This window comes from Phasianus colchicus, chromosome 1, assembly GCF_987193195.1.
Source record: "Phasianus colchicus chromosome 1, bPhaCol1.hap1.1, whole genome shotgun sequence".
In the NCBI taxonomy this organism is placed as follows: domain Eukaryota; kingdom Metazoa; phylum Chordata; class Aves; order Galliformes; family Phasianidae; genus Phasianus; species Phasianus colchicus.
In genome coordinates, this window is record NC_143436.1 from 37,757,421 (window position 1) to 37,770,012 (window position 12,592).

Sequence of the window (12,592 nt, forward strand, 5' to 3'; positions counted from 1 at the left end):
ATTCATGCTAATATCAGAAGTTCTGAAGCCTGAAGTATTATGTTCAGCATAAACTGGGACTTTACCTTCAGGGAAAGTCACAGTTGATTGAAAACAACAGCACAGTTTTAAATGCCAAAGTAAAGGCATTTTGTTTTCATTTTCAAATACACTTTTGAGGAAAATGAATTTGATTTAGAAAAATATGTATTTTTAACTTATTAGAGTTTATATGTTTGCAGTCAGTTAACTTTGCATGGACAAAATGCATTGTAATGTTTTCCTTCAGCTTTCTAAATTCAGTTTGAACACTAAAAATTATGTGCACTAGATTTTAAAATGTCAAATATAAAGTGGTTTCAAATAAAAGCACAAAAACAATAGGGATAAACTAGATTTGCTTCTAACTTTGACAGCTGGAAAACAAAGTAGAGTGAATGTGAAATGTTTTTCAGAAGTAAGTGAAAGAAAACAAACCTCTACGCTGCTTTAAAAGTAGTGTGCTACAGTTCACTAGCTCAGCTCCCAGTTTAAGACTTTTATATATGTTTTCATCAATGTCTGCAATCTTCAAGATGAGTCTGATTTGAGGGATGTTTCCATTTGTACTGTATGTAATGCATGAGGTCGTGAGAAGTGTTGTCACTTCAAAAATGATGGATTAAAGGGTAGGGATTTGAAAGATATTAAAAGGATCAGTAGACAAGTTTTTCTCTCCTTAATCAGCAATATTTACAGCAAAAACAAAGGGGAATTTTGTGGCAGTGGTGCTGAAATTAGGTCTCTCTGAAGCTATTCTTTAAGTCCATCCCCTTTAATTCCCTCTGTTAGCTGCAGGAAGTTTAGAGATGTTCTCTACTGTTTCCTTATATCAGTAAATATGGAACAATGACTCTTGATTTAAATAGTAGATTTTTATTTAAAGAGATGACAATATAGTCTGCTAAAAGTCAAAATTTTGAAGTCTAATTAGGCAATACCAGGCAAGAAAATTCTCCCCAGGGACAAGAGCTAAATTAGAAGCAGTTGATGACTGAAGATATTGTAAAGAGCTAGCTGTTGATTTTTTTTCTTTAAATCAATCCATGATTGGATTAATATCACAGTCATGCAGAAATACAGACTTTTATTCTATTGTTCTTATTAGTGAGTAGCATTCTTTACATTTTATGATCTTGCTTTAACAATATTCAGAAAATCAAAACCATGCACTGGCCAGTCAGATTACTCATGTTATCTTTCATCAGTCTCTTCTCTTCATCGCAGAATGACAAAATAGTGTGGTTAGAATGAATATTTCTGAGTCAGAGTAAACATGTAGTCAAAAAAGTAATGTATCTAATCTTTGTAGCTAGAAAATTAAAGCTGGGTAAAATTAATTCTCTCTCTCTCTCTCTCTCTCTCTTTTTTTTTTTTTTTTTTTTGGTGATTCAAGGCTCAATGATGATTTTAAATTGTTTAAGACTGGAATAGTTTACTAGTCAGTGCTACTGTCTTGTATCCAAGAAGCTGCCTCTGGCTGCTTTTTGTTGCCCCTGGATGCACTTCGTTGCCTCTCTTGGTTGTGATCTATGAACTCAAAAGAGACTTGCAACATCTGGAAGCCAAAAATATTCAGTTATCTAATGGAAAGATAAAGGTGGTCTCTCTGAGCAAATAAAGCATTGCATTTAAAGCTAGGGGGAAATCCTACTGAATTTGGGAGCAGTAGATTTGCAATTCAATTTTGGAAAATTCCTATTGGCAGTTAAGACCTAAATTTTCAATACATTACAACTCCACTTTAAACTTTAAAAATAATGAGTTTTTTTTACACTGAGGACTGCCTATGTATAGTGAATTCGTAACTAATGTGCATTATAACTAATGCATAGATATTTCCTCCTATTTCCACAAATTCAGATTTGGATCTGATAAAGAATTCAGTGGCATGGAGAAAAGATAGCATTTTCATGTCATACAAATGTAGGCAGACCTAGCTGAAGTTGTAGGCAAAAGAGGAGCTGTCCAAGGTAGGCAGCCTTCTGGAGGTGACATTACAGCCACAGCCTACTTCTTAACCAATCCTGATGGGCCCCAGAAAACAAGCATCTTGAAGATATTTCTGTTTGGAGAGGAGAGAGCTATTTGGAATAGCTGCAAAAGAAGCGAGGAATATCTCAGAAACAATGCATTTTGCTCCTGCTAATCTAATTGCTCCTCTACAGCATAAGAGCAGTTCATTATCTTTTGTATGGATCTTCCCCCTTCCTTTTTTCTTTCTACTCTGGGCTTAGGCAGTCCTTTATCCTTGGGGAAATACTACTGAGAATCTCTCAGGAGGCACTGTGCAGAGATTTGAAAATGGTGTCACCAGAAAGTGTAACCCTCTATGGATAAAAATCTAGAACTCTGTTTACCTACAGACATAGCTCAACAACTCAAAAAAGCAGTTCAGACATGGAAAGCAAAACATCCAGTTTTGAAAATTCTCATATTTATATGTATATATATATATATTATGTAGAAATTCAATAAAATCTGCAACAAGGTACCCAACACTTTATGTGAAATTTGCTGAACTTCTGTGTTGTTTGATGGCTGAATTTTACTATAGCTCTTAATCAGTGGTCACAAAGAGTGGTGAACCATGACATTTGGACTTAGAGATATAGACTGGATAGTGGCAAATCCCATCCAAAAAGAAATTGAGAATTTTTAATCAGAAATTAAATTCCCACAAGCTAGTTTAAAATCATGTTTGCTTAAGATGCTGATACTGTCTTGAACTTATTGTAGCTATGTAACTGCATGGAGCATGCTGCCGGAATGGATTAGTTTCAGAACAGAAGGGAACATTTCTTGGTCAAAAGAAAAAGCAATTTTATTACATACTGTCAAACAGTTAAAGTCAGATTGAATGTTGATTAATTGTCCAAATTTTTTTTTCCCTCCAGTAGGACTATTTTTTCATCACTTCACAGTTGGCAGAAAGACAGAGGATCAGGATGCTGGATGGAGTGACTACAGATGCTGACAGGTTCACATTTCTTCACTGGCATGACAAAATCAATATTTTATTTCCCATTCTTAAATATGATCCAGAAAAGGCAATGTATTATCAAGAAACTTCCAGATTCAGAGGAAAGTAAATAAAACCCACACAGCATCAGTGCACTGTCATAAGGATAATTCTACTACTTATGAATAACACCACAAAGTACTGGAAACAATATAATGTGAGTCTTCATCTCATCTAATTAACTGTGTGGAGAATCTGGTTGTGTTTGCAACAGTAAACTGTCAAACTGTTCGAAAACAGCGTGCCTGGTGTACCTAAACTATCTAATTCAGTCACCCTTTAACACCTCCACGCCCATTCAAGATAGTAAGCACTATCAGAGCTAATTACTTATGCTTGGGTGAAGCTCCCTGTAAGCATTTGTGAAGCTACATCATTATCTTCCTTCAAATCCCTCATTAAAGTTATCCTTTGCCATGATGCCTACAAAAACCTTGTTAGTCTCTAGGTGTGCTGAGTTAATTACTCATCATGCTGATTCTGGGACTGTGCTGGGATAACTGCTTGTCATGTTGGCTCTGGTGTCCCAATGGTTCCTTTTATTCCCACTCTGCCCCTGCATCCCTCTCTTGGCTTTTGTTAGTAGACAAGCTCCATGAGACTGAGGACCACATTTTGGTTTGATGCCTATTGTTTGATTTACTGAATAAAACTAACACAAGAATACTTCTGTGAATTTACTGAAAAAGTGGAGATGAATATAAGAAAATTCACATATTAGAGAAGATGTTTTAGAGAACTCAGTATGTTTAGTTAACTGTGAAGATGACTGAGAAACAATACGACCGTGGTAAGTCTCTTCAAGGAATATACAAAAAAGATTTTTAAATCTAGTACAGAAAGCCAGAAGCAAGAAATAGCTAGTATTTAAAATACAAACAAGCTAATATTGTGAATAAACTACAGATTTTTAACAGTGCAGGCAGTTACCAATGGAACATAATGATAGAGACATGAAAAGCATCTGTTTCTGGGTATCAGAATAGAAATTTCGCATGGAACTGGGTAACATTTGGATCAAGCACTACTATGCTCCACTGGAATACAGCAGCTGCTAATGTGTAGGTCAGTCAGAAGATCTCCTCTAGATCTAGCTTTTGAGTCTGTAAAATGTGGTTAACTATGCTATGAAGAGATGTAAAATTTATATGACGGACATGTGTGATCTATATCTGGGAAGGCAAATGATATGCCTATCTGCAGTTTTTGTTACTTACTTAAAATTGCTAGAGTTTCCTTTCTGATTTCATGTGAAATGTTCGTTGCAATATAGTCAATGTAGCTCCAAAAAAGAAAGATTAATTCAAGAAAAAATCTTGTTGGCTTCCTAGGGGAAAATGCACAAGTCTATGTACTCAGTGTTGCTCTAAATTATCTATAGCTTCCATTAGCAGAGAAGGAAAAGATTTGCAAAGTACAAATGAACCAGAAAGAAAAGACTGAGAAGAGCAGTCAAACGCTAAATTCTAACAACTTATGGGCTAGTAGAACAGTTTGTTCCAGTCTCCTTGAGTAGATTAGACTTTTTATTTTTAATGTTTAAACAAACTCAAAGTAGAAACCAGCCCATTGCTCTTGGTGCCTACACACTGTGCTGGTTTATTGTCAATGCTACAGATATGGCAAAAGCCAAATTTATGTGCAGAGGACATCTTACCATGCTCTTCTCATGGTTAGTCTGGCATGCGTGAAAGCTCAGATTTCATCACTGAACTATATAGTAAAGCAGTGTCCTTACCAGTGGTGTACATTTACACTAGAAGTTGAGAATTAAAGAATGTTCAAAGGTAATGAGGAAATGGTTAATCCGGCTTACACATTGGATTCTCCAGAGACTTCTATATACAGCAGTGATATCGCAGGTGGATAATTCACACATTTCTTCTTTGGAGCTTCTAGTAAAAGCCAACATTGGAAAGCATACCTCAACAGAAAACAAAAACATCGAGAAATATATTTGGTTTTACTGAAGAGTCAAACCCATTGTTTACATTCTTGAAAGAAGCTTATTCAGCTGTAAGCCAATTGCAACAAAATTAAACAATGCACTCAGTGAAAAACTCTGATGTAATACTGCATTATGGTGATCCCAGTGATCTTTCTTTACCTATCCTTTACAGTGAAGGAAGAAAGAAAATACATCTAGATCAACAGAACTCAATGCATTTATTTATTTATTATTGTTGTGCAAGTGATGCTTTCTCAATGAGATGCAGCCATGAACAATAACTTAAGAACAAAGCTGTGGGATGGAGACTAAAAGAAATAAGACTGACAAAATAAAGTTTATTTTGACATAGTCTACTAGACTACAAATTTCAAGTTCATTTTCTCTGAGTTATATCAGATCTGAATTTCACTTAACAAGGCAGAGCTCTCCTCACTTCTATTTCCAATCTGGTTAATATACAGTAATTGCTACTGATACATGCTTATCCACTAAAAATCTACGTAACTTCATTGAGACTCTAGTAGAACTTTAGATAAATGATAAAAATATTGAGCACATTTAGGGAAATTAATTGTAAAAATGTACTGTATTACAGATAATAAAATAAAATGGGACTCTCAGTATGTAGAAATTTCTTTTAAAAACAATTTATAACTTCTTGCTGTTCAAGCAGAAGGCATAGTAATTTCCCTATAACATACTAATCAATATTTAGCTATAAAGCACCAAATACGGTTTTATCAAATTTTATAGGGCTATAAAATGAGTTTGAATAAAAAGTTGAGAAATAAAAATAGTAAACAAGAACTGTCACAATAATTACTTAAAGACTGAAAACTATTTCCTTCCATACCGCCAGACTAATGAAAGACACTTTCAAATGGAATACAGAGTAGAGTTTGTATTGATTCATCTACTGTTGTTTTTATTGTCATGACAATTAAGGCTTTTGGAATCAGCAGATCTGCTTTAAATAACATGACATGGTGATAGGCCCCAAGGTATTGCTTTCCTGTACCAGGTTTATCTAAGACCTTGGCTGATTAATCTGCCCACAGACCTCCCTCTATCCCTCTGCTTCCATCCCTGTTGAGGGCTGTTCTTGTGCATGGACTGAGAACTGTCTCATGCCTGCAGTAATCCAAATCTGCTTACAGTATTCCTACCAGAGAGAAAAAGAGAGACACTCACTCTAGAAAAGTACCTTATTTTATGAATCTTCTCAGACCAATGCATATTTAAGGCAATCTGTTGCCATGGAAAACCAAAGCTCCTGGTTTTTTACAGGGGCTGGAAACTTGCTATGAAAGATTCACCATGAAGTAGATGCTACAGACTTTTCCTCTCTAGATTTTCCTGCTATAGGCTTTATAGTTTGTGAACAAAATCTTTCACATGAAAATGTATTTTGCAATTCCTTTCAGCAGTTTGCCTATGCTCAAAAGTATTTAAGATTATAGGAAATGTCCCAAAATGTCTGTGTGTCACTTTACAGACTTTCGTACATATAACTGCACATAGCTTTAATTCTCTTTTTCAAACAGATTCTTGCAAAGAACCTTCTCCACTCTTTTTAATGCACTTCAGGATAGGACTGGCCTTCTTGCCCACAAGGGCACACTGCTGGCTCACAACCAATCTGCTGTCCAATAGAAGTCCCAACTCTTTCTCCATGGAGCTCCTCTCCAGCAGCTCATCCCCCAACCTGTACAGATGCACGCAAGTGCCTTCAAGGGACATCATTTGATATTTAGAAAAGAATTTGGGAATTATTCATTTGCCTTTTGGAGTTTTAAACATTCAAGATTTGAAAACTCAGAATATACTGACCCAAGAAGCACACCAAAATTTAAGGACAGCTAGGTAGTACAGAACAAATCACAGACTCAGAGTAAGACTAACAAAGGAGAAAGCATAGGCTTAAAAAACAGGCTATGTGGTGTTGATAAAGCAATTGCTGAATTATTGATTCGTCTTCAGTTGTTACTTCAAAATCAAATCTTACAAGTAGAATGGGGTCAAATTCTAATCCTTCTTCCTCCACATCTGAGTAATTCCCACTGAAATCATCTTTTCCTATATCTGGCAGAATTTGATACTTTCTTTTCAAGTGAATCTGGGAATCCTGCTTCACTGCAGGCAGGGTTTCCTATTCAGAAAATAGGAACCTTTATCTTCCTTTCAACCAGTAATAGCTAGAGATAGCTCTCCCTGATGTACTAGAGCACAGCATGAAATCCATTACCTGGGTTAATATTGCTGTTTTTAAGCCTACTAGCATTTCAGCAGCAAAGTTTACACCATCCAGACTTAGGAGATGTTTTCATTCTACTCTCACTCTATGCAAAAATCATTTGAAATACAGGCATATAAACACTTTTTTTCTTTCTTTTTTCTTTTTCTTTTTTTCTTTTTCCTTTTCTCCTTTCCCTTTCCATCTCCCTCTCTCCCTTCCCCTCTGTTCCATTTTCTTTTCCCCTTCTTTCCTTTTCTTCTCCCTTTCCCTTCCCTTTCTATCTTCTGTCATTTGAATCATCCCAAAACTTCAGAATAATTTCAAATCTACTAGTCTTGACTCAAATTAGTATTTCTATCTTCATTTATTTGGGTATGTGCTCCATTTGTGTTTTTAACCAATTGTCATTTTATGTAGATAAAAATTCAGTATGGAAGACTGACACCAATCTGTATTTCCACTGTAGTGCTTGACCAGCACTGATTGCACCACTGATAATATCTGCACTTTGAAAATTAAGTATGTAGAAACAGAAGAATCAGCAACCAAGTGAATCACAGAAAATATATCTGCAAAATAAAGTGAGTCGTTACTTCATAAGAAAATCAGTACTAATGGGAACCATTTAAAAATGGACATAAGAATGAAAAACACACGAGCAAACATGCCACATAAAGTATCTGCCTGTCTGCAAAGGGAATTCAAGCAGTGCTAGAAGGCAGAGTGTTTTGTAAAACAAATAGTATGAGCCAAATTATAGATATTTGCTAGAATTTCTTGACAAGAAGCAATACAAAAACTGACTTTTCCTTGGGATTTTGTGATTTAAAACATGCATACAGTCTTGAAACTGTTGCTGCAATCATCTGTGAAGCTGTATTTGTGCTGGGAAACCTCACCACATCATCCCATGATGCATATATCGATTTAAAGAAGGGAGAGACAATAAAACCAAACTTTACTTCAAGGGTGAAACCACCCTTGGTTCCTAGCTGGAAACTAGTCCTATGAATAACAGTTTTGTATACAAATACTGTTAGATTTCATTGTTGCTGCCTTTGAGCAACCTACTCAAAATAATAGTAAAATTAAAAATGGAAAAATGAGCTGTAGAGATTAAGTCGTGGTATGCTCATTTCGTAAGTGACTGAAAATGTATGAAATGCTTAAAATGAAACCAAACTTTAGAAATGACTGACCTCCATAACTAGTGTCATAAATGGTATTGGTAGAAATGATTGCTTAACACATTTTTTCCAGGGCCCTAGGTACTACAAAAATCAGCTAAGAAAGTTCTCCTCTCACTTAAAACTGGTTTAGTACTTTTTCTTCTTCTTGTAGCTGAAAATTTTATAGCACTTACTCTACAGATATTTCCATTTACAGTATCTGCAGGAAAAGGACAGCTAAATCAACAAACTGCTTTTCACAGTTATTGTTCCTTACTATTTAATTTATGTACTGCTATTCACACTTGTAATTTCCAGAACTACAAGATGAAAGAAATTGCAGTCATACAATGAATGTTTGAGCTGGACATTAGTAAGTGGTAGTATTATGTTAATATATCTTTGACATCTCTCAGTGTTACTGCAATCACAAAGACAAATGCTAGCTTTTCCTCCAGTAATAAGCCAATCATAGCTCTTTGACTTAGTAATGAAAATACCATGCAACAGGAAAATTGCTAGCATTTTCCATAAAAATGAATGTAAATGAGAAAACCTGATGCCATCTATCACTGGCTTTTTAGAATAAATTGCTCTATTCAATGTATTTTTAATGTGACTCTACTAAACTTAAAACATCCAAACATTTCTTTATTATTTTTATCTGTATATTGCTTGATGTATATTAGGAATGTAGTGTGTAGTTTGTTGGAAATTCGGCTTCTGAGAAACAAGTCCCTCTAGAGCTCAGCTTACAAGGTTCATTGTAACGGTGTTGATTCATAACATTCCTCCTGTTAATGATATTGTATATAGCAAGGCTTTGAAATCACTGAATGACATTCCCAGGTGAGAAATCATGCCACCAGTCAGAATTCGAAGTGTACAATGCTTGAAAACCAAAGTAGTTGCTGAAACCACTGATTGGAACAGTATAATTTTGTTCAGAGCATGGACACAATGAGGAGGATTTCTTAAAGGTAGAGCCGGGGAAATAGTGGGGTTGTTTTGTTTTTATTTTCTTCCCTCCTACCCCTTTTTAAAAAATTTGAGATGGTGAGCAACAATCTTCTTTTGTTTGTTTTTGGTTGAACTAAATTTAAATTCCTTTCTTGTTGTTGTTTGGTTTTGTTTTTTGTTTGTTTTTTGAAGGAGGACCTAGCAAATCAACAAACAAAAGCAACAAAATTACTTGGCAAGAGGTTGGAGGATAAAAATGAATACATTTGTGTTTTTTCTTTTGACAACTCAGAAAATAATCTAAGCAGCACGATTCATGAACTACTAGAAGACATTTGAATGTATATTTATCTTCACGAAAAACCCTCCAAAGTAGAGTTTGGATGTGTTCCCGAAAGGGCATTTCAATGTTTTTCTAAGCATCACAATCTTGGGAAAATGTTAGAAAAATGAGAGAAAGACTACAGATATACTCCAGATTCTTTTCATAGGTCAGATATTGATACCTTGGCCAACTATATAAAAATTATTCTTTTGAAGTCATTAAGTAATTTAACGACAAGTCTCTGGACTGAGAACTTCATTTAACCTTAAAAGCTGTGGTCTTCTGAGTATTTTAATGGAATTTCATTTCCACTGTCCTAACTCCATCCACAGTAATCATCAAGGATCCCTGACTGATAATGCCAATAGCTTGAGCTCAGATTCCTCATGCTTGGGTACTTCTTTAAGGCCCTCATTATTACCTAGCAAGATAAGAAATATTTTCACGAGGAAAGTTTATCTTCAGGTTAAGAAAACTGACATCTTCCTACCTTTATACCACTCATTCCCATCTTTCTGTGGCTCTTTTTCTGTCTGTATCAGCTTTCTATGACTTTCATAGATAAAACTCAAGCCTCTTTCCCTGGCAACTGAGGAGCAGCTCACCTCAGAAATTACACTTTTTTTTTTTTTTTTTTTTTTTTACAAGATAGGGTTAAGATAAAATTTAAAAATAAGAATCTTGTGAATTAAGAAAGATTCAACTAGATACAGTAAGACTTGACAATGTGAACACAATGTCTACAAGAAGGCACTTTGGCTCAACAGACACTGGTATGTGAAGTCATCTCTGACAAGAGGGAAACAAGGCACCTGAGTCAGTAGTCCACACTTGAGGTGAATCAGTACAGGTGTGTCAAGAACACATTCATGCAATTCTGGTTTAAAACACTTTAATACTTCCATGGCATTCACACCAGTTACTGGGGCTGCTGTTAAGGCAGTGTATATATTCAGTCTCTATCTCTCTGTCTCAACCCATAGAATTGATGTAATAAACAGATAACTTTCTAATTTCACATATATCTGGATGAAAAGAGTGTAGAATGGTGAAAAGAAGGAGCAGTCTTTAATCTTATTTCCTCACTTCTGCACCGACATCAGAAAAAGAAAGAAACTGAATGATCTTGGTAATTGAACTGCAGAAAGTATTGTTCACATTATATTTTAGTGACAGACAAGAGGGCGTTGAAAGAAGTTTAACTACCAGGATGATAAATGGCTTTCAAAAACACACCCTTGAAAAATAAGAAAAATAGACAGAGAAAATGTAAAAGGAAAGTTGTGGGTGTGGAAATATTTCCTTTAAAATTCATTTAATAAACACATTCCCTGTAGCTGCTTGCTACACTTAGTTCCACTTCCTGTTCTATTTCCAAAACCCAAACTCGGCAGAAAGCTGAAGGGAAGAGAAGCATTTATAAATTAGTGTATGTCTCCAAATGATTAATGTAGCAGTCATGTTCTTTTTCATCAGTTCAAAACCACTTGCACATCTATAGAAATTGGGCATAAGGTGTGCTGAAGGATATTTAAATCATTTCTTCTACAACATTTATATAAAATAATCATTCCTTCTCTTACTTTTGCACGGCGTAAATGCAAAAGAAGACAATTCACACACTATCTTTACAGCCTGAGGCAAATGTCTCATATAAACTTCACTCAAAAAGATATTTTAAGATATTTATTTATTTTATTTTAATAAAGCTCAAAGACAGTATTTATGAAAATGTATTGTTTTCTGCATTTTTGCCTGACTAGCCCTGACTAATTAACTGAACATGCCCCACCCAAGAATCAAGGGAGCTAGAAATGGGAAAAACCTTGTTAGATAGTACAGCTCATCTCTAAAAGCAAGAATATCTTCTATAGCACAGATCATAATCTGTTTTTTGGATGCTGCATAAAGGTGAAGTTAACTTTCTTGCCTCTCCCAGTTGATCCTACCAACCACTAGCTCAGCTCCTCTGTAGTATTACTCACTAGAGGAAAATCTGTGACTCTTCAGCCAGCCTCGGTTGAGTCAGATTATGTTCCCTTCGACATACAAACGACTATAAATGGATTATTTTTAAAATATTTGGGCTGATATTACTCCCCATAGATCTTTGCTCTCACACCAGAGATAAAGACTGCCAGTATGGGTGTGATTTAATGAATCTAGGTTGAGTTACTTGTTATGGTTAATGGAGCACTCCAGCTGCCTCTCATATTTCTGGAGCATAGGGACAACAACCTCAGACATCCAGAACAGTAAGATTGGAGATCATCTAGTCTGACATCCTGCTCAAAGCAGGATCACATAAAGCATGCTGCTCAGCAGTGTTTCCAGCCTGTATTTAAATGTCTGCCAGGATGGAGCAGTCTTCCTAAGTTCTCTGGGAAACCTGTTTGATCTGGTTTTATTGGTATTCCATATCACGACATCACGTGGCAAGCTGTTTAGTGCTGGAATATAGAAATGGGAAGCTACACTTTGTGGCTCCTAGCTCCCAGTAGTCTATTTGAACCTCCTGGGCCCTAGCTCCTGGCAGCCAAGACTTTTCTCATGTGGGTTCCAGCTCTCCAAGAAGATATGTTGAGAAGAGACAGACGACAATTCTCAGAAGTCTCCAGTACTCCCTGTGTGATTTCTGATTCCAGGTGACAGAAGAGAACTCCCAACTTTTCCGGGCAGTGCAGCTAGCAGCATGATTGAAAATACTTTCTCTCTGATTTGTTTGATTTATTACCTGTAATGCCTTTTTATATCACATTGTCTTACATTCTTTTACCATTTGTAGTTAATTAGTTATCTATCTTGATCTCATTCAGGCTGTCTCCATTTTTTTCCCTGAAATTGGGAGCAGGGAGAAGGCCCCTGTCACTCTTGTTAATACCAACCAAACCATGACACTGTTCAAGTATTT